At 39.8% G+C, this 24,265-nt stretch overlaps 1 non-coding gene across 1 annotated transcript; it reads left to right on the top strand.

Moving 5' to 3' along the window:
- Positions 1 to 11,543: 11,543 nt before the first annotated feature.
- On the top strand, positions 11,544 to 11,651 carry LOC148544875 (small nucleolar RNA R71). Its single transcript, XR_015900566.1, has one exon. It is a non-coding gene; the product is annotated as a small nucleolar RNA R71 (small nucleolar RNA).
- The last annotated feature ends 12,614 nt before the right edge of the window (positions 11,652 to 24,265 follow it).

Below are 24,265 nucleotides of genomic sequence, written 5' to 3'. Positions count from 1 at the left end.
CCCATTCTTCTTCATTAGTCCTGTTAGTCTCCTATTACAAAAATGGGTGCCTTGATCGCTCACGATTGCTTGTGGTGATCCAAAGCGACAGATAATATAGTTTCTCACAAAGGAAACAACAATGTTAGCATCATCATTGCGGGTAGGAATTGCTTCTACCCATTTGGAAACATAATCCACAGCTAACAATATATAGAAATAACCATTAGAATTTGTAAATGGACCCATGAAGTCAATGCCCCAAACATCAAAAATTTCACAGAAAAGCATAATCTGTTGAGGCATCTCATCCCTCCTGGATATATTACCAAATTTCTGGCATGGGAAACAAGATTTACAAAATTCAGCAGCGTCCTTAAAAAGAGTAGGCCACCAGAATCCACAGTCTAAGATTTTTCTAGCAGTTCTTTGAGGGCCAAAATGTCCTCCACTCTCAGATGAGTGACAGGCCTCTAAGATGGACTGGAATTCTGATTGAGGCACACACCGTCTAATTACCTGGTCAGCGCCACATCTCCATAAATATGGGTCATCCCATATATAATATTTAGACTCGCTTTTCAGCTTGTCTCTTTGATGCTTAGAAAAGTTTGGAGGGAAGGTGCGGCTAACTAGATCATTAGCTACAGGTGCATACCAAGGGACTATCTCAGATACTGCTTGCAGGTTATCAAATGGGAAATTATCAGCTATAGGAGTGGAATCATCTGTAATGTGCTCAAGGCGACTCAAGTGGTCTGCCACTAAATTCTGGTTACCACTCATATCCTTAATTTCTAAATCAAATTCTTGTAATAGCAGTATCCAACGTATAAGCCTTGGTTTGGACTCCTTTTTAGATAATAAATACTTTAGAGCTGCATGGTCTGAATACACTACTACTTTAGTACCAAGTAAATAGGCTCAGAATTTATCTAGAGCAAACACAATAGCAAGAAGCTCTTTCTCAGTAGTAGTGTAATTCGACTGAGCGGCATCTAAAGTTTTAGACGCGTAAGCAATAACAAAAGGATCCTTACCTTCACGCTGAGACAGTGCTGCTCCTACTGCATGGTTGGAAGCATCGCACATTATTTCAAATGGTTGACTCCAGTTTGGTCCTCTCACAATTGGAGCTTGAGTCAGGGCGGTTTTCAACTTATCAAACGCTTGTTTGCAATTTTCACGGAACTCAAACTCAATATCTTTCTGCAGTAATCTGGATAAGAGAAGTGCTACCTTACTGAAGTCCTTAATGAATCTCCTGTAAAAACCTGCATGGCCAAGGAAAGAACGGACCTCCCTCACAGAAGAGGGGTAAGGTAAACTAGAAATAACATCCACCTTTGCTGGATCTACAGAAATGTCAGTATTAGACACAACATGTCCTAGTACAATCCCTTGTTTTACCATAAAGTGACATTTTTCAAAATTTAATACCAGGTTAGTACTGACACATCTGTCTAACACTCTAGATAATCCATCTAAGCAAAGGCTAAAGGAATCGCCATAAACACTAAAATCATCCATAAAAACTTCCATACAGTCTTCAATAAGATTAGAGAAAAGACTCATCATGCACCTTTGGAAAGTAGCTGGTGCATTGCACAAGCCAAAGGGAATTCTCTTGTAAGCATAAGTCCCAAAAGAACATGTAAAAGTGATCTTTTCCTGATCCTCAGGAGCTATATGAATCTGGAAATAACCTGTGTAACCATCTAGAAAACAATAATGTTATTTACCTAACAGGCAATCCAGCATTTGATCAATGAATGGAAGAGGATAGTGATCCTTACGGGTTGCTTGGTTGAGGCGTCTGTAATCAATGCAGACCCTCCAGTCGTTCTGAACTCTGGTTGTCAAGAGCTCTCCATGCTCATTCTTCACTGCAGTGACTCCAGACTTCTTTGGCACCACTTGTACTGGGCTTACCCATTCACTGTCTGAGATGGGATAGATGATATCTGCCTCTAGTAGTCTGGTCACTTCCTTTTTGACAACCTCTAGGATAGTGGGGTTCAGTCTTCTCTGGGGTTGACGGACAGGTCTTGCTCCCTCTTCTAAAAATATTCTATGCTCACATACTTGAGGGTTGATGCCTACTATGTCTGCCAAACTCCAACCAATTGCCTTCTTGTGCCTCCTTAGCACACCAAGTAGCTGCTCTTCCTGTTGAGAAGTGAGTTCCCTTGCAATGATAACCGGAAACTTCTGCCCGTCTTCAAGGTAAGCATATTTGAGGTGTGGAGGAAGGGTTTTTAATTCTAACTTCTGATCATGTTCAGGCTCTGGGTTGTCTGGAGCTGGTAACAGTGGTAAGGCACTGTCATTGTCCTCTGAGAATGTCCCCACACTTGGACCTTGTCTTGTGTGCTTCTCTTCATATTCCTCCTGATGGACTTCAGCCACGGTTTCATCTATAATGTCACACTTGAGGATAGAATGATCCTCTGGAGGATGCTTCATAACTCCATTCAGATTGAAGATTACTACTCTGCCATCTATTTCAAAAGAGTATGTTCCTGAAAAAGCATCTAATTTAAACTTTGAGGTCTTCAGAAATGGTCTTCCGAGTAGGATTGATGATGGCTTGTCTGAGTCATTTTGGGGCATTTCCAGGATATAAAAATCAGTGGGGAACGTGAGTACCTTAATGCCTACTAGTACATCTTCAGCAACTCCAACCACTGTAATAATGCTTTTATCTGCTAACACAAAACGAGCTGCCGACCTTTTTAAGGGAGGGAGCCTCAAAACATCATATATAGACAAAGGCATTATACTCACACATGCTCCTAAATCACACATGCAATCAGAAATTATCACACCACCAATAGTACAATTAACTATACAAGGACCTGGGTCACTACACTTTTCAGGTAAACCTCCCATTAAAGCAGATATGGAACTTCCTAAAGGAATAGTTTCTAATTCATTAATTTTATCTTTATGTATACATAAATCTTTTAGAAACTTAGCATACTTAGGTACCTATTGAATAACATCAAATAGAGGAACAGTTACCTCAACCTTTTTGAATATCTCTACCATTTTTGGATCAGGTTCCAGCTGCTTCCTGGGCTTCCTTGCAAGTTGTGAAAATGGGATGGGAGTGGTGTTTTCTGCAGTGTCTGCGCCTTTTAGTGCTTCCTTCTGTGGCTGCACTTCTTCTTCTTCAGCCATGTCCTGTATGTCCTCTTCTTCTTCAACATCTTCTATCTCTACTACCTCTTCAGCTGAGGCGTGTTCTGGTGGGTTTGTCTCCTCTTGATTCCTCTCCTGCAGTGTGGTTCCGGACCTCAGGGTGATGGCATTAATACCACCCTTGGGATTGGGTAATGGTTGAGAGAGAATACCACTGGAGCTCAAAGGTTGATTATTGGAGTTATTCATTGAACCAATCTGTGAGACAAGAGCTTGTAAAGTAGCATTCAGACCATTTAGAGTGGCATTAATGTTATTTTCCATGGTCTGTTGTCTCCGATCAATAGATTGTAGTAAGTCATCATTGGTAGATGAAGAAGGATGGGTAAATTGAGAGGTCTGCTGTTGGGTATTCTGTGGTCTTTGGGATTACCTTAGGTGAGGTGCTCTGTAAGGCTGATTCTGATTCTGCTGCCTGTTGTTGTTGTTATTCCACCTCTGATTTTCCTGATTATCTCTGCCTCCTCTGTTGTTGTTGTCCCTCCAATTCTGGTTAGAATTGTCTTGCCATCCGTGGTTGTAATTGCCACCTTGATTGTACCTTGGTTGGGGCGGTCATAGAAATTATGTGTGGCTGCCACGGTGTTGTCTTCCTGCTGGAGCTGCGGATATTCATCAGTATAATGGCTGTAATCAGTGTAGATTCCACAAAGTCTCTGTGGGACTAACTGTTGGTTTTGCTGTGCTGGAGAAGGTTGAGCTTGCTGAACTTGTTGTTGATTCAATTACATTTGCTTCAGCAAGTTGGTCATTTCACAGATACTCTGAGTTAAAGCAGCAGTCTCTCTGCTAGAGGATACTTCTGCAACAGCTTTTACACGGCCTTGTTTCTGCCTGTGATTACTAGTAGATTCAGCTAAGTCGCTGATCAATTGTCATGCCTCATCAATGGTCTTGTACTTTTTCATAGACCCATTGCTAGCACTTTCCAATGTGGTCTTATCTTGGGGCCTCGTTCCCTGTGTGACATAACTGAGTAACACTATCTTGTCAATCATATGGTGGGGGCAAGCTTCCAGAAGATTATTGAAGCGTTCTCAATATTCATAAAGTGTCTCGGAGTCATCCTGAACAATCATGGAAATATCTTTCCTCAGTTTATCAGTAACTTCAGCTAGAAAGAACTTTTCCAAGAATTCTCTTCCCAGTGTATCCCAGTTAGATACAATTACTGCTGGTTGAGTGTAGTACCACTCTCTTGCCTTTCCCTCAAGAGAAAACGGGAAAGCTTTCAGCAAAATTGAAGTTTCATCTGCACCCTCACACTTGACAGTAGAACAGGCTGCCTGAAAATCTCTCAAGTGTTTAATAGGCTCTTGAGCAGGTAAGCCATGAAACTTGGGCATTAAATTGAGCAATGCGGTCTTTATTTCAAAATCTATAGCTACCACTGGGTGATGCGCTTGAAATGGTTGCATTGTAAAATCAGGGGCTCCAACCTCCTGGATAGTAACTCTCCTGGCTGCTACCATGTTACCTGCGCGTGAAACAACCAAATCAGTAGAACGGGGGCTGATTTCTTTCTCAAATGACGTTTCAGATCCGCCCTCAGAGAGGACTAACCGATATCGAGCTTGCCTTATTCGTGAAATAGTTCTTTCAATCTCAGGATCGAATATTAGCAAGCTTGGATCAAGAAGCGAACGTGTCACCTAACGAAAGAAACAAGTAGCTCATAGTAGCAAAATAAAATAAAATGTAAATAAATAAATTCTAATTAATAACTTTAGCACTCTATTGCAACTTCCCGGCAACGGCGTCAAAAATTGATGCGGGCGGAAATTGGCGAGTTAAGAATGATTATAAAATATGCGTTGCAAGTATAGTTCTCAACCAACCAGAAATCCGCTCATCAATTTAGAAGGGTGTCACAAAAATTAAAATAAAAAAACTGGGAGTATGAGTCCCAGGTCATCTCCCAATGAGTTGCGGAAAAGTGTGCTATTTTATTAATCAGATGTTTTCAAAAAGGTTTGAGTTGAATGGCAGAAAATTAAATTAGAGAATTTATATAAATTTAAATAAAAGCCTTGACTGGGAGTTGATTAGCTGGAAGCCTTATTCTTGTTGCAGTAGTCTCAAGATTAGTTGATAATTAGGGATTATTCTGTTTAGTTGTCCCTTACTAAGTAAGGGTAAGTCAAACGAGTTGGAATGCTGTTCTATCCACAAGTTCCAATCCACTCTTGGGAGGATTGGTGTTAGTGACTAGAGAGCAATCCAACAATAAACCCAATTACACTCTCTCTCTTGAGCATCCTAACCCAAGGGTTCCTTTCAATCAACTCCCCATCAAGTTAGGGAACTACTCGCTCATTGTAAATGTAAAATTCATAACATAAGAAAAGGGATTAAAGAAAGACATGATAAATAATGATCAAAAGATTAATTAAAAATAAAAGTAAATCTTGTATTGATAAATGCTAAAATAATCCAATGGTAAAATTAAGTAAATTAACGAACATGGAAGAGTAAGTAGAACGAACTAGAATGTCGAAGTCTTGATGAGGCAATAACTCTTCTCAATATACCAATACAAAAACAATAAACATAACAAATCCTAAAAACTATGAATGTGTAGAGAGAAAAACCTAGAGGAGAGGAAAACTAGATCTAAAAACTAAATCTATGCGGAATGAATGTTGTTGTTGGTTTCTGCATGTTCTCTGGCTCTAGTCTGCTTTTCTGGGCCGAAAACTGGGTCAAAATAAGGCCCAAAATCGCCCCCAGCGATTCTGCAGATTATGCAGATCGCGCATGTCACGCGGTCGCGTCATCCATGCGGCCGCGTCATTCGGCTTTCTGCTTTGCCATGCGGTCGCGTCATCCATGCGGCCGCGTCACTCGTGCTTTTCCATGCCGCGCGGTCGCGTCATCCATGCGGCCACGTCACTGTGATTTCCTTTCTTTCGCGCGGTCGCGTGATCCATGCGGCCGCGTCACTTCTCGCTGGTCATCTCCTCAATTCCTTGTGTTCCTTCCATTTTTGCAAGCTTCCTCTCTAATCTCCAACTCATTCATGCCCTATAAAGCCTAAAACACTTAACACACAGATCACGGCATCGAATGGAATAAAGGAGAAATAAAATACATAATTAAAAGTCTCTAGGAAGCAAGTTTTCAATCATGTAATAACTTTAGGAAGGAATTATAAATGCATGTTATTTAATGAATAAGTGGGTAAAGATCATGATAAAACCACATAAATAAACACAATATAAACCATAAAATAGTGGTTTATCAGCTACCTAGCACCCACAAGTCGTCCTTCATGGCGGATCTCACTTTGCTTGTTTGGTGTATTCTCACGGAGAGACCGGTGAACATTCAACTTCTTGTCAAGCAAGAGATGGGACAAGTCCACGCCTGGGGAAATTTTCCATTTCCAGCATTGGTATCTGATTTAGTTTCTGCTGCGGGTGTTCCTTGGGATGATATGGACACGAAGGCTATAATTCCAGCTAAGGGCGATGTGGTCCCAAGCGAAAAATACTTACATCTTCCCATGAACAACCCAAGCCTTGACATAACTCTTCCATCTACTATTCCTTCTACCTCATCGTCACCACCACGGCAAAGATCCACACATCAAAAGATAGAAGATCTACACCGGAAGATTGATAGATATGAGCGGCGTAACCAACGCCGATACACTCACATCAAGAAGCTTCTGCGTTGTGTTACCCCTAGCATGGAGGAACCCGGAATATTCACATCCACCTCAAACCCAAGTGACAGGAGCTCTGATGGAGGGGATAGTGAAGGTTCCGGTCCCGACCTTCCTTTGCGCATTGTTGGTAGCACGGAGGACCGTGCTAAATTCTAAGTGTGGGGAGGTCGTTCGACGGATCTCCATGGGTAACAATCTCTTCCTTTCAACACCCATGGATTTATCTTTTGCTTAGTAGTTAGTACATTGCATGTGTAGTTAGTTTTGCTTGTAAATACTCCTTGCATGATAGTTAGTTCCTATAGAGTGCTTGGTCAAAATAATGACTTCTTCCCCAGGAAACAGTGTTTTGGGGTACCCTACCAATTCTAAAAAAAAAAAATTTTGCGGAAAACTTGCTTCGAGAATGTATTTTGGAACATAGTGATTGAGCTAAGAACACAAGCATGTAAGTTTTGAGCCTATTGTATGGTTATATCTTCTAACCATTAATTCCCATTCTTGTGTACATTGTTCTATCTCTATGATTATAATCCTTACTTTGTCTGATTCTACATGTCCATTACTTTGTGTATAAATGCATTTACATGACTGAGGCCATCATTTTAATAGTCACTTTTCCCAAATGACCTTAACCCTTTTTATCTACCATTGCTAACCAATTTTGAGCCCATGATAAACCCTTTTTGTTCTAAATAGAGCACATCAACAACCCTAAGTGAAAAACATTGAATGTCCCTAGATTTTGATCCTTGATTAGCTTAGGTAAGTTAGGGTGTGTGTCATTCAAATGGGAGGGTGTACTTGGGAACTTGGGTAGATATAAAGGTGTGTATTTGTAATTGTAATTGGAAATTTTGGAAAGTGGGAACATACTCATGTATTGAATGATTGAGCCATGTGCATTAGAACTTTTGTACATGACCCAAGAAAAAGGGGACCAAAAAAAAATTTTTTTTATGTGTATATATGACAATGTAAGAAACAAAAATAGAAAAAGAGAAAGCCATGAAAGGGGAAAAAAATGCCCCAAGACAAGGTAATAATAACAATGCATATGAGATGTGAATTAAAGAGAATGCATGAGTATGCGAAAAGTGAAACCCATGGGTAGCTAGGTAATGTATTATAGTTGTATAGGTTATTCTATGTGTCTAGTGGGATCTTAGGTTAATCAAGAACTCAAATTTTAAGCTCACTTGACCATATACATCCTTACCTTCACCCTAACCCCATTACAACCCATGAACAAGACCTCATGATACTTGTAAGCATGCATTAAGTAATTGTTGATTGTTAGATGAAAGACAAATCTTGGAAAGCATGATTAGGAAAGGATTGAGTGACAAACCCTATACACTCAAGCGAATAGAGCAGATACACTTCCGGTGAGGGTTCGATGCTCAACTCCTTGTCCCCGGCTTTTACAAGCGTTCATCTAGCAAGTTATATGCACTTCATGTTAATGTTCAAATTGGTAGGATTCATGAACTACATATCATTTTCACCCCGTATGCTCATATGTGTTCTTGGAGGATAGATTTACCCTTGACCAAGTAGATAGATGATTTTACTTTAGTTGCATGCATTCATTTAGGAAAAATTGCATTGCATAAACCCTTTCTTACCATGATCTTTGGTCTTTTTATTTTAAGCATGAGGACATGCTTGGTTTAAGTGTGGGGAGATTTGATAAACCCCAATTTTGTGGTTTATATTGTGTAGAATTTGGGGGTTTTTGTCAATATTTCTCACACTTATTCACAAGAAATGCATGGTTTTGTGTTCTCTTCTTAATATTGCTTCATGATGGAAAACATGCTTATTTTGCCTTAAAATTGCTATATTTTGATTCTCTTTTATTGCCATTCGATGCCATGATATATTTGTTGAGTGATTTCAGGATTTATAGAACAAGAATGGCCTAGAAGAGAGAAAGAAAGCATGCACAAAAGGAAGGAACATGAAGATTTAGATTTTGGGAACTTCAGCACCGACGCGCACGCACACTTCACGCGCACGCGTGGATGAGGATAGTTGGAAGCAGCGCACAAGGATGGACGCATCCGCGCGGATCAGAGAAATTCCATCGGCGCGCACGCGCACATGGCGCGCTCGCGTGGATCACAAAAGCAATCGGCACGCACGCATGCATGGCGCGAGCTCGTGGAAAGCTCCACGTGACCTCATTAAAGGAAATCGTGCCTGGCAATTTCTGAGGCTCATCAGGCCCAAATTCAAGTTGTTTTTGCATGGAAAAGACCCAAGGATGCTAGGGGAAAGGGGGGGATCAATCATTTTGCACATAGACATAATTTTAGCTATTTTTTGGTTCTTTGTTCTTCTAGAGAGAGAAACCCTTCTTTCCTTGTTGAATTCTGAATTGGATCTTGTTAATTACTAGTTGTAATTGTTAAATTTGAATTCTCTAGTATAATTTTGTTTAGATCTTATGTTAGTTTTATGTTTCTTTGTTTTTGTCATTTTATACCCATTTTATGAATTTTGTAGATCTTGATTTGTTATTGTTGCATTGATGATTTCCATGATTAATTGTGTTGTTTGAGTGATTGTATCTTGATAATTGTTAGTGGGTACTTCTTAGTTCCAATTTAATTGCAATTTAATTAGATCTTTTATTAATGCTTACCATGTGTTTGATGAAATGTTTCCTTTGATTATGAAGTAGTTCTCTTTACTCTTGGCCTAAGCTAACGGAATTGGGTAAGCTTAAGTCATTGGGTCTAATGGATTTGATGATTTAGGAACCCTTAGTGGTCAATTTAATAGCCATTGACACTAGCCTACTACCAAGTTAATTGGTAGTTAGGTTGGACCTTATGGGTTGATGTTGACCAAACCATTTAACATACTTCAAGTATAGAAGTAGACTTAATGAGTTCGGTTCCTCATAATTGTCAAGATATGGCTATTAGACAAGGATACTGATCTCAATTCCCATGCCTAGCCAAAAGTTGCTTTTATCATACATATTTGAAAACCCAAAAATCTTGATTGCTTTATCTGAGTTGTAGTTACTTGTTTAGTTTAGAATAGAATTACTTTGGATGTTATTTTATGAGTTTGGAATTATTTACATTTTGCTCTAATTGTTTGCATTATTTTGTTGTATTCTAAGATTACTTGCTTGTTAAGATTCCTAGTTTAATTTCTTGCTCATGACTTGCAACCCCGGATTTCTAACCAATGTTGAAGCACATGTTTGCCCATTCCTTGTGAGACGACCCGAGGTTTGAATACTTCGGTTACTTTTATTGGGGTTGAACTTGTGACAACCAAATTTCTTCTAAATTTGATACTCGAGGATTGTTGTTGGGAAGAGCTATACTTGCAACGGGATTTTATTTAGAAATTCTATACCAACATAGTCTTTGTGGCGTATCAGGATGTACAGGCCTTCAACCTTCACTAAGACATCCTCTACATGTCCATAAACCTATGTCATTGATTTGTCTGCCATCTCTAGTGAGATTCTTGCAGCTTGTACCTCAAAGATCCCTAGTTTTTCCATTACAGAGAGTGGCATGAGGTTTATTCCTGACCCCAGGTCACACAGAGTCTTCTCAAAGGTCATGGTGCCTATGGTACAAGGTATTAAGAACTTTTCGGGATCCAGTTTCTTCTGAGGTAATTTCTGTTGAACTAAGGCATTCAGTTTCATGATTGCTCCTAGATACTGAGCTACTTGCTTTTCAACAAGATCTTCATCCTCATCAGAGGAAGAATCTTTATCAGAGCTCATGAACTGCAGCACTAAGTTCCATAGAATCTCTATGGTCTCTATATGAGCCTCAGATTCCTTTGGTTCCTCAATAGGGAACTTCTTATTAGTCAGTAGACGTCCAGCAACGTCTTCCTCACTGAAAATCACTACCTTTTTACTCTCTCTAGGTTCGGCCACTTTGGATATAGTTATGGCCTTGCAATCTCTTTTGGGATTCTCTTCGGTATTGCTTGGGAGAGTACTAGGAGGAGTTTCAGTAACTCTTGTACTCAGCTGACCCACTTGTGCCTCCAAATTTCTGATGGAGGACCTTGTTTCAGTCATGAAACTGAGAGTGATCTTACATAGATCAGAGACTATGGTTGCTAAGTCAGAGAGGCTCTACTTAGAATTCTCTGTCTGTTGCTGAGAAGATAATGGAAAAGGCTTGCTACTGCCAAACCTATTTCTCCCACCATTATTATTATTGAAGCCTTGATTAGGCTTCTGCTAATCCTTCCATGAGAAATTAGGATGATTCCTCCAGGAAGGATTGTAAGTGTTTCCATAGGATTCTCCCATATAATTCACTTCTTCCATTCTAGGATTCTCAGGGTGATAAGCTTCTCCTTCAGAGGAAGCTTCTTTAGTACTACCGGATGCAGCTTGCATTCCAGTCAGATTCTGAGAAATCATATTGACTTGCTGAGTCAATATTTTATTCTGAGCCAATATGGCATTCAGAGTATTAATCTCAAGAACTCATTTCTTCTGAGTCATCCCATTATTCACAGGATTTCTTTTAGAAGTATAAATGAACTGGTTATTTGCAACCATTTCAATGAGTTCTTGGGCTTCTGCAGGTGTTTTCTTTAGATGAAGAGATCCACCAGCAGAGTGGTCCAATGACATCTTTGACAATTCAGACAGACCATCATAGAATATACATAAGATGCTCCATTCTGAAAGCATGTCAGAAGGACACCTTCTGATTAATTGCTTGTATCTTTCCCAAGCTTCATAGAAGGATTCACCTTCCTTCTGTCTGAAGGTTTGGACTTCCACTCTAAGCTTGCTCATCTTTTGAGGTGGAAATAATTTGGCCAAGAAAGCATTGACCAACTTTTCCCAAGAGTTCAGGCTTTCTTTAGGTTGTGAGTCCAACCATATCCTAGCTCTGTCTTTTACAACAAAGGGGAAAATCATAAGTCTGTAGACCTCAGGATCAACCCCATTGGTCTTAACAGTGTCACAGATTTACGAGAATTCAGCTAAGAACTATGAGGATCTTCCAATAGAAGTCCATGAAACTTGCAATTCTACTGCATTAGAGAAACTAATTGAGGCTTAAGCTCAAAATTTTTTGCTCCAATTGCAGGAATTGAGATGCTTCTTCCATAGAAGTTGGAAGTTGGTGTAGTAAAGTCACCAAGCATCTTCCTTGCATCTCTAGCATTGTTGTTGGGTTTGGCTTCCATATCTGCTTCTTTTTCGAAATTTATTGTTAGGTCCTTTCCAGAGTGTTGTACTTTAGCTTCTCTTAGCTTCCTCTTCAGAGTCCTTTCAGGTTCAGGATCAGCTTCAACAAGAATGTCTTTATCCCTGTTCCTGCTCATATGAAAAAGAAGAGAATAGAAAAGAAGAGGAATCCTCTATGTCACAGTATAGAGATTCCTTTATGTGTTAGAGAAAAAGAAGAATAGAATGAAGAAGGAAGAAAATATTCGAACACATAGAGAGAGAGGGTTCGAATTATGAGTACAAGAGAAGTTTTAGTAAATAAATAAAATAAATAGAAAGAGATGAGAGAGAGAGAATATTCAAAAATTAATTAAAAGAAAAGAAAAATATTTTTGTTTTTATTTTAATTATAAGTTAAAATTACCCAATCTAAGCAACAAGATGAACCGTCAGTTATCCAAACTCAAACAATCCCCGGCAACGATGCCAAAAGCTTGGGGCACGGAATTGCAATCACACTTTTCAAAACTCCGCACAACTAACCAGCAAGTGCACTAGGTCGTTCAGGTAATACCTTACGCGAGTAAGGGTCGATTTTACGGAGATTGTAGGCTTGAAGCAAGCTATGGTCATCCTGTAAATCTTAGTCAGTCGGATTCAATTGGTTATGAGTTTTGATAATTGAAAGATAAATAAAACGTAAATTAAAATAAAGATACTTATGTAATTCGTTGGTGGGAATTTCAGATAAGCGTTTGGAGATACTTTGTTGCTTCTGAACCTCTGCTTTCCTATTGTCTTCATTTAATCATGCGTGCTCCCTTCCATGGCAAGCTGTATGATCCTCTCAGTGAAAATGGTCCAAGTACAGTTTCTGCACAGCTAATCAACTGTCGGATTTCTTGTCTCGGATGAAAAATACCAGGTACAGCTACCGCACGGCTAATCATCTATCGGTTCTCACTTGTGTCGGAATAGGATCTCTCTATCCTTTTGCACACTGTCACTGCGCCCAACATTCGCGAGTTTGAAGCTCGTCATAGTCATCCCTTCCCAGATCCTACTCGGAATACCACAAAGAAGGTTTAGACTTTCTGGATCTCAGGAATGTTGCCAATTGGTTCTAGCCTCTACCACGAATGTTCTAATCTCATGAACTCGGTCCAAGAATCAGAGACCCAAGAGACTATACTTCAGCTTTCGTCCAATGACTACGTTGAACATCATGTAGACTGCTTGTGGTTGTCAGGCACACGGATCTTGGCTAAGCAAGTAACGAAGATAGTGGGTGATTGTCACGGGTCACCCCTTCATTCTGACTTAACTGAATTAAGTACGAGAGTATATCTTGGAGAAGAAGTAAGCATGAATTGAAAGAGAAACAATAGTACTTGCATTAATTCATGAAGAACAACAGAGCTCCGCACCTTAATCTATGAGGTGTAGAAACTCCACCGTAGAAAATACATAAGAGAAAAAGGTCTAGACATGGCCGAATGGCCAGCCTCCCAAAAGTGAAATATGGCATAAGATGTGTTCCAAAACTACGAATACAATAGTAAAAGTGCTATTTATACTAAAACTGGTTACTAAGAATTACAGAAAATAAGTAACTAAGTGCAGATAGTGCAGAAATCCACTTTCGGGGCCCACTTGGTGTGTGCTTGGGCTGAGCATTGAGCTTTACACATGCATAGGCCTTTTCTAGAGTTAAACGCCAGCTTGGATGCCAATTTGGGTGTTTAACTCCAGTTTTGGTGCTAGTTCTGGCGTTTTATGCTAGAAAATGGTCTCTGGCTGGCGTTTAGACGCCAGTTTGGGCCATCAAACCTCAAGCAAAGTATAAAAAATTATATATTTTTGGAAAGCCCAAGATGTTTACTTTCCAACGCAATTGAGAGCGTGCAAATTGGGCTTTTGCAGCTCCAAAAAAGCCACTTCGCGTGCAGGAGGGTCAGAATCCAACAGCATATGCAGTCCTTTCTCAGCCGCTGAATCAGATTTTTGCTAAGATCCCTCAATTTCAGCTAAAAAATACCTGAAATCACAGAAAAACACACAAACTCATAGTAAATTCCAGAAATGTGATTTTTGCATAAAAACTAATAAAAAATATAATAAAAAGTAACTAAAACAAACTAAAAACTATGTAAAAACAATGCCAAAAAGGGTATAAATTATCCGCTCATCACTTGGCTCACGCGTACGCGTCGCTGTGCGACTTCACTGGTCATGCGTACGCGTCGCTGTGAAATGCTCTAAGTCACGCGAACGCGTGAGCCATGCATGCGCGTCGATCCTCGCTGGTCAGCTCCTTTGTTCCTTGTGTTCCTTCCACTTTTGCAAGCTTTCTCTCCATCCTTTAAACCATTCCTGTCCTATAAAGCCTGAAAACACTTAACACACAGATCATGGCATTGAATGATATAAAGGGAAATTAAAAATTGATAATTTAAAGGCTTAGGAAGCAAGTTTTCAATCATGGAACAAAATTAGGAAGGATTTATAAAACCATGCAATTTGTATGAATAAGTGTGCAAAGAACTGATAAAAATCACTCAATTTAGCACAAGATAAACCATAAAATAGTGGTTTATCAATCTTCCCACACTTAAACATTATCATGTCCTCATGCTAAGCTCAAGGAGACCAAAAGAATGAATGGGGGAAAATAAGACTCATGCAATGCTACCTATGTATATGAATGCAACTATATGCTAAGATGTTTCTACCTACTTGGTTAAAAGTAAAAAAGTTCTCCAAGACAAACATAAATCAGATTCCACTAATTCAAATCACACAATAAGGAACAAGTAAACTTGTAAGAAGAGCGCTCATGAAAGCCGGGAACACAGAATTAAGCATTGAACCCTCACTAGATGTGTATATGTGCTCTAATCGCTCAAGTGTCTAGGGTTAATCTACTCTACTCTCCTCTAGTCATGCTTTCTAAAACTTTGTTCTTTATCTAACCAATCAACAAATATTTAGTGTACAAACGCAAACATCATGAGAGCTTTTCAAGGTTGTAATGGGGCTAAGGTAAGCGTGAGGATATATGTATGGCCAAGTGAGCTATAATTTGAATCTTTGACTAACCTAAGTTCTCACCTAACACAAACACACTCTATATAATTCTAAAATCATGCTTAGCTACCCAAATTCTCACTTTTGCAAATTTTCACATACTCATGTATCAATTTTTAATTTCACCACATATGCATTGATCTTTTTATTGAATTTAACATTAGGGTAGTTTTATCCCCTATTCATTTATTTCTTCTCTTTTTTTTCTTTTCTATATATATATATATATATATATATATATATATATATATATTCTCTTTTTTTTCTTTTCTATATATATATATATATATTTAAATATGAACCATAGTAAATCAATGCATATGGCTTTTATAATTTCACATGAGTAAGCACCCAAATTCTCAATATTTGTCAATAAAAATAAAACCCATTCTCATCAACCAAAGTTTTCACATTTTCCCACACTTATTTGATACACACTCATTATCTTAAGCTAACCAAAGATTCAAATAGGATAATTAATTTTATTTTTCGCTTAAGGCTAGTGATGTTGTAATATAAAGAACAAATGGGATTAAAAAGGCTCAAAGTGGCAAATAAAGGCAAATGAAATGGTAGGTTATTTGGGATAAGTGAGCTAATATCAAATGATGGCCTCAATTACATGTATGCATGAATATACACCAAATAATGGACATATAGAATGGAACAAACCAAAGATTGCAATCATAGAGAAGAAAATACACAAGAATAAAAAATCATGGTTAAATAATGTAACCATATTATTAAGCTCAAAATCTCACAGGTTGTGTGTTCTTAGCTCTTGAAACCATGTTCCAAATTAAAATCTTCAAACAACTGTAACAAATTTTTTTATTTGAATTATGGAAGTGCAATAAAATAGGGTCTTGAAAAGAATCTCATTACTTCAACCAAGCAGTACATACATGCAAGCAACTACTACCATGCAATCTATCCTATCTAACAAAAGAAAAAATTAAAATTTTGGTGTTGAGAGAGAAAGAGATTACCTCCGAAAGTCAGGTACTGACCTCCCCACACTTAAGGCTTAGCACGGTCCTCCGTGCCATCAGTGATCGGCAAGGTGTGCCCGGGATCTCCATTTCCAATGGCCAAATGATGGGTGGACAGGGGAACCTCCGGGTCCATAGCTGGATCACTTGTGTCACCATTAAGGGAAGTAAAGTCCGAAGTGTCGGGCTCCTCCGGAGGTAGGTTAGGAGAACTAATGAGCTCCTTCAAGTAAGTGTAACGGCGCTTGTTGCGGCGCTCAATTTGTTCCATCTGCCGGCCGTGCCAGTTTAGCCTCTCTAGGATCTCAAGCAGCAGTTGGGTGTTGGATGGTGGTGTTGCATAGGTACTTGATGATGGTGGGGCAGAAGAGGATGGGACATCCACAGATGGGTTGTCATTCGGACTCTTGGGTGGAAATTGTGGTATAATCCACTTCCCATGGGGAACCAGTTCACCCACCAAGGGAATTGTGCTCTTTATGTCATCTGCTTCATCCGAAATACCAGCTGAAAATGCTAGTATTGTGACTAAGGCTGGAAAGGGGATGTTGCCAGCCGTGTGAACTTGGCCCATGGCCCGACGAAGGAGTCTAGGGATGCTAATTGGTTGTTTAGTCAGGATGCACCATACAAGCACGGCCATGTCCCCGGTGATAGAGGACTCATGAGTACTCGGCCAGACATAATGAGACATGATTTGTTGCCATAGATGAGCCTCATCGGTCAAATCATTAGCCGAAAGCCCCTTTTGGAGTAGTCCTGTTTCTCCCATAAATCCAAGTAGTTCCGAGCTTAGCAATGGTCTTGACGACGGGGTCCCAATCAAAAATGTAACCTTTGCGAGCAATTTTCTCTTCTTGGAAGGCATCCAACCCTTCTGGATTGGGTGGAATGCCAAGCACTCGGTGAAGGGCATCTTCTGAAATAGGGACTTGCTTCTGATGCATGTAGATTGAGTCAAGGGTCGGTGAGTAATAATTGGCATAGAATTTGTCGACCCAAGACAAGTTGACTTCAATTGGATCTCGGTTCAAGAAGCCCCAACGTCTCTTCTTCATTCGATCCTCCACATAATGGTGTAAATGGTATGGTACCCAGAGAAGTCGTTCACGATGGAGATTCTGCTCCATAACACTTGCATGCATCCTTTCATAATAGCGGTTGGCGAAACGCGCTGTATCCTTAGCAGGGATTTTCTTGTCTGACTCATCAATGCAGATATCCACCTTTGATTTCTTAGAAGGTTTCTGAGTGGTGGGTGACTTTGGTGCTTGCCTTTCTGAAACCGTCTTCTTAGAAGATTTCTCCTTTCCTTTCGCGGTCGTCATGCTGAAAAGTAGGAAAAAGGAGAGTGGTAAAGATACAAGTAATTATGATGAAGAATGCACTAAGAAAATAAGTGTAGTGAAAAAGTAGCAAGGAATTCAAAAATAAGGGCAAAATTAAAGTAAGGGTTCATTAAAACCTTTTCACAAATATGTAGTGTGCATTGTATTATTCAATAAGCAAATAGACCAAAATCAACATATAATCCCCATGAGAAAACAATATGATATCTAATAAATCAAGTAGAACCAATTAATCCAATGAGTATATAAAGAGAATAGTAATCCAACACCAATGTCATACATAGAGTAAATTGAAAAGAAAATAACTAACATTGAGCAAGAAATAAGAGCATAAAGTACAACAAAAAAGAAAAATAACTTAATGAGATAGAACTAAATTAAATAAAAATAGAGAAGGTAATGATAGAAGAATGAAACCTTAAATGCAAGAAAGAGTAATGGTAAGTGGGAGTGATGGGGGAAGAATAGAAGGAGAAATAGTAGATGAAGAAGAGGAATAAAAGTGAGAGGAGAAAGTTAGCGCCGGAGAACGGTGGTCGCCAGTGGAGGTCCGCTGGAGGATGGGGGATGAGGAATAGTGAAGAGGGAAGAAGAAAGAAGAAAGAAGAGAGAAAGGATTAAAAGAAGGAAACAAACGAGGGGAGGGAGAAACGGCACAGACTAGGTCTGTGGTGCACGAATTGTAAATCACACTTTTTACAACTCGTACCACTAACCAGCAAGTGCACTGGGTCGTCCAAGTAATACCTTACGTGAGTAAGGGTCGATCCCACGGAGATTGTTGGCTTGAAGCAATCTATGGTTATCTTGTAACTCTTAGTCAGGAAGACAATAAAATAATTCACTTATCAAATTTGATTGCAAGGAATAAAAGGGCAGAACACAAATTATACTTGTATGCAATGATGGAGAATATGTTAGAGTTTTGGAGATGCTTTGTCTTCTGAAATTCTGCTTTCCACTGTTTTCTGATTCACGCACGCACGTCCTCCTATGGCAAGCTGTGTGTTGGTGGATCACCGTTGTCAATGGCTACTATCCATCCTTCCAGTGAAAAGGGTCCAGATGCGCTGTCACCGCACGGCTAATCATCTGCAGGTTCTCAATCGTACCGGAATAGGATTTACTATCCTTTTGTGTCTGTCACTATGCCCAGCACTCGCGAGTTTGAAGCTCGTCACAGTCATTCAATCCCTGAATCCTTCTCGGAATACCACAGACAAGGTTGATGACAAGTCATCCTAGCCTATTTTAACTAGTCTTTTTCTTTTGTTTTCATTAGAATTATGCACTTTCTTGAGCTACAAGCAAGCTAATTGAGTAGATTTTCATGTTTCCCTTGATTGAACCAACCATATATGAATTCATGCCATTTCATGAGTTTTTATGCTATATTTGTTGCATATTATGAAAGAATGAATATCTCATGATTTTGAGCATAGCTTTGATGAGTTTGGTTGATTAATGATAGGTGAAGAAAGCTTGGAGAAAGGTTGAAGCAAGAAGGAATGGCTAGGAGTGAAGAGAGGACAATGGAATAAGTGAAATTGAACCAGGAAGCAAGAAGCTGGACCTAAAGTTAGCATCAAACTTTTGCACAAACTTTTGGTTGAAAAGTTAGCCCCAACGTTAGCCCCCTAACTTGGAGGCTAACGTTGGAACTTGAAAATTCTCCCCTGGGCTCCGAAAGTTTGCGCCAACGTTAGCCCCCTAACTTTGAGGCTAACGTTGGCACATGAATTTCTCCCCTGAGCACCAAAAGTTTGCGCCAACGTTAGCCCCCTAACTTTGAGGCTAACGTTGGCACATGAATTCCTCCCTGGCCATCCAACGTTTGCGCCAACGTTAGCCCCCTAACTTGGAGGCTAACGTTGGCACATGAAAATTCAATAGGGAAGGAGCAAAAGTTTGCGCCAACGTTAGCCCCCTAACTTGGTGGCTAACGTTGGCGCCACAAGCACACTAGGCAAGGCCAACGTTGATATCAGCAAAATGTGCTAGCTGATATGAAAAGTTGGAGCCAAAGTTAGACCCCTAACTTTGGCTCAAACTTTTGGTCCAACTTTTGCAAAACACAAACCCGGTTCAATTGGTTCACTTTGGTTCTTCTTCAAACTTCAAGAGCAATCAACCAAGGCCTCTTTTAACCCAATTCCACCAAGAGCAAAGGCCCAACTCAAGGCTTGAAGATCATTGGAAGAAAGTGTATAAATAGGATAGAATTCAAGTTCTTCGGAGAGCTTTTCTTTTGGAATTTTCATAATAGTTTTCGGAGAGCTTTTGTTATTGAGTGAACTTTAATTTCTTTGTCTTGGGGAAGGAGAATTCACTTCTCTTCCTCTTAGTTTTATTGCTTTCAATTTCAATTACACTTGTCTTGGATCTTGGATTGGAGAATTGAAGAAATTCTGTTTCAATCTCAATCTTGGATCTCTCTGTTTCTTTACTGTTAATTGAATTTAATTTTCTGTTAATTGCTCTTCATCTCATTTCCTTGCAATTTACAATTTCCTTGCAATTTTTCTTGTTGGATCTAGGAAGGCATTGAGATCTAGACTTAGTTTTCTAGTCTCTGGGTCCTGAGATCCAAATCTCCAATTTACATTATGTTTCTTCCTTTTAATGTTCATTTACTTTACTGCTTCAAGATCCGTTTCAATCCCGATTCCCTTTCCCTCTTCTGTTTAATGCAATTCAACTTTTCCTTGTTTAAATTCTGCAAATCCATTCCCCAATTCCCTTTACAATTCCAGCTGTTTACATTTCTTGCACTTTAAGATTCCGCAATTTACATTTCCTGCATTCTAAGTTTCTGTTATTTAATTTCTTGTTCTTTAAGATTCAGCAATTTATTTCATGTTCTCTTTAATTCCATGCACTTTAATTTCTGCAAAATCACAAAACACTCAACCAAACCTTGATTCGCTTGACTAAATTAACCACTAAGCTAAAATTGCTCAATCCTTCAATCCCTGTGGGATCGACCTCACTCCCGTGAGTTTTTATTACTTGATGCGACCCGGTGCACTTGCCGGTTAGATTTGTGTGTTTTGGGAGAAAATTATTTTTCCTCCAAAATATCTCATCAAGTTTTTGGCGCCGTTGCCGGGGATTGATTAGATTGACAATGATTAAGTGAGGTGGTAATCTAGATCAAGCACTTTTTCTTAAATTTTGATTAACCCACTAACTGTTTGATTTTTTGCTTAAACTAACTAACACTTCAATCTGGCAGTAAATTGAAGTGTCACTGATTTTGTGCATTTCTCATGCTCTGCTTGTATGTCAGGTACAAGAAGAACCATACCCAATTTTCATGAACAAGACGAAAGAACTCTCAGGAGGTTAAGAAGAGCTGAAAGAGAAAAAAATATTGTTGGAGAAGAGGAATCAGATGAAGAATTCCAAGAGATGGAGGAACATTTAACCAATCCACCAGGTGGAGAAGACAACAACAATGGCAACCCACCCCAGAGGAGAGTTTTGGCTTCCTACACCTTTGCAAATTCTAGACATTGTGGGAGCAGCATCTTGGCTCCAAATGTCAATGCCAACAATTTTGAACTCAAGCCACAACTCATCACTTTGGTTCAGAACAATTGCTCTTTTGGTGGAGGACCACTTGAGGACCCACATCAACATTTATCCACTTTCTTGAGGATATGCAACACTGTCAAAACTAATGGAGTGCCCCCTGACAGTTACAAACTGATGCTATTCCCATTTTCTCTTAGGGACAAGGCCACTCAATGGTTGGAATCGTTTCCAAGGGACAGCATTAACAACTGGGATGATTTGGTAACTAAGTTTCTTGCCAAATTTTATCCACCTCAGAGGATTATAAGGTTAAAGGCTGAGGTACAAACATTTACACAAATGGAGGCCGAACCCATCTATGAGGCATGGGAGAGGTACAAGGCTCTGATCAGGAAATGTCCCCCTGCCATGTTTAATGAGTGGGAGAAGCTTCAAAACTTCTATGAAGGCTTAACACTGAAATCCCAGGAAGCTTTGGATCATTCAGCTGGAGGTTCCTTGCAACTCATGAAAACTGTAGAAGAAGCTCAAGAACTCATTGATATGGTGTCCAACAACCAATATTTCTTTGCTCATCAAAGAGGCCGCCAACCATCACAAAGGAGAGGAGTAATGGAGCTAGAAGGAGTGGATTCAATCCTGGCTCAAAACAAGATGATGCAGCAGCAAATTCAACAACAATTTGAGCAAATGGCCAAGAGGATTAATAGCCTCCAAGTTGCAGCAGTTAACACCAGCCAACCATCAACCACATGGGGACAGAGTGAAGAAACTCAAGAAGAACAACAACAAGAGCAAGTACATTATATGCACAACCAAGGACCAAATGAAGTGTATGGTGATACATACAATCCATCCTGGAAAAACCACCCAAACCTCAGATGGGGAGATAACCATACCCAAAACCAACAACCATGGCAGAGGAACTCAAACCAACACAACCCAAGAAGCAACCAAAACCACAACCAGCAGCAAACTAACCAAAACCCCTACAGAAAACCTCAAAACAACTACCCCAACCTCAACCAATACCAATCTAATAACCAACCCACCAACCAAAATGCCTACCATCCACCACCCACATCTCATAACCCACCTCAAGTATCACCTGAAGCCCAAAGAATCACTCACTTGGAGGCCATGATAGACAAAATGTTGAAACACCAAGAAATGGTAACCAAGAATCAGGAAGCTTCCCTGAAGAGCCTAGAGAGACAGATGGGGCAACTCTCCAAGCAAGTATCTGTTGAGAGACCTTCAAACTCACTGCCCAGTGACATAATTCCAAATCCCAAGGAGGAATGCAAGGCAATACAATTAAGGAGTGGGAGAACATTGATAAGCAACAATGACACTACAAGGAAGCAAGCAGAGAACATCAAAGAACCAACGGAGGATGAGAAGCAAACAAAGGCAGATGAGGCTAAGAAGCAAGTTGTGATGCCAAACAAAGGCACTGAGAAACTCAAAGAGAAGGACAACCAGCCACATAGCTCAAAGGAAGTAGCTCAGGGGCAGCAGCAAATAGGAAAAAGCATCACACCTCCACTGCCATATCCCCAGAGGTTTAACAAAGAGGTTAAAGACCAGCATTTTCACAAATTCCTTGAGATTTTTAAGAAGCTGGAAATCAATATTCCCTTGGCTGAAGCACTTAAGCAAATGCCTCTATATTCCAAGTTTCTGAAGGATCTTATCAACAAGAAAAGAAGCTGGGATGAGAAAGAAACCATAATGATTGCTGAGGAATGCAGGGCCTTGATTCAAAAGGGGCTTCCTCCCAAGCTTGAGGACCCAGGAAGCTTCCTGTTGCCTTGCACCATTGGGGAATTGACAATCACTAAAGCAATGTGCAATCTCGGAGCAAGTATTAACTTAATATCATCCTCCTTGGTGAAAAAGCTGCATATAGAGGAGGTCAAACCAGTACAAATGTCTCTGGAGCTGGTAGACAAGTCAATGGTATACCCCAGGGGTGTAATTGAAAATATTTTGGTCAAGGTGGGCAGTTTTATATACCCTGCTGATTTTGTGGTTCTAGAATCAAACAATGATGATGGTGACTCTGTTATACTGGGAAGGCCATTCTTGGCCACTGCTAGAGCTATCATAGACGTAGAGGAAGGGGAATTAACTCTCAGGATGCATGACCAGAGCATCACTCTGAAGGTGTTGCCAGAGGCACAATTTAGCATGGAAAAGAAAGACTATATGAAAAATGACCAGGAAAGTCACAGCAACATCCCAATGCTAAGGAGTGTGCAGACTGATGAAAAAGCCCAAGAGGATGTTAGAGTATTAGCCACTGAAAAGAGAGGTCCCCAAGGAAAACCTACGGCCAGAAAAGAAAGAACAACAAAAGGAAAGATGAAACGCAGAAACAAAGCAAAAAGGGGTTGGAAGAACAGAAAGATTCCAACAGAGGGGCTTTCCAAAGGTGACAAAGTGCAACTGATATATCAACAGCTGGGGGCAAATCAACAAACCGAGGATTACTACACTGTCAGCAACATACTATCATTAGAGCATGCTGAAATTGAACACCAGAAAACAAAGAAGAGGATCACGGTCAGAGGAGACAAATTGAGGCCCTACAAGCACCAACCACCATAAAAGAAAGCCTCAATGTCAAGCTAATGACAATAAAAGAGCGCTCCATGGGAGGCAACCCATGCTTTAAGATTCATGTCATTTTAAATTCAATAAGTTATGATCAATTGAGCATGAATTCTTTTCTCTTTTCATGAACATGTCCATTGACTGCATGCACTATTTTAAGTTTGGTGTGCCTTCAAGCACACTAAACCAATGTTACAAATAATCCCATTTTGCATGTTTGGAGCATCTTGACAAAGCACATCAAGGCCGAAGACCACATGGAGGAAGGGAAAGAGAAGAGCCAATGGAAGAAGATGAGCCACACATAGAAGAAGAGCCACAAGAGGAGGAGGAACAGCCACACTTTTTCCCACATGGTAATATGGATATGACTCAAATGCAAGAAGCAATAGGAAGATTGTCTCAACAGTACACGAGAATCCAAGAAAGGCAAGAGGAATACCATTCTCTGTACATGAAGAACCAACAAGCACAAGAAGAAAGAGAGCTAAGAATAATGAGCAAACAAAGTGAATTCGAGTCAAGATTCCTTGTGATGCAAGAAGAACATGCCTTTCAATCTCATGAATCTTTTGGGAAGTTGGAACAAATGCAAGCTGAAAGTTTGAAGGCTTTCAAGGAGTTCACAACACTCCAAGATGCA

Source organism: Arachis ipaensis, chromosome B9, assembly GCF_059453495.1.
Source record: "Arachis ipaensis isolate K30076 ecotype BB chromosome B9, ASM5945349v1, whole genome shotgun sequence".
In the NCBI taxonomy this organism is placed as follows: Eukaryota; Viridiplantae; Streptophyta; class Magnoliopsida; order Fabales; family Fabaceae; genus Arachis; species Arachis ipaensis.
This window is presented reverse-complemented; position numbering and strand designations above follow the sequence as displayed.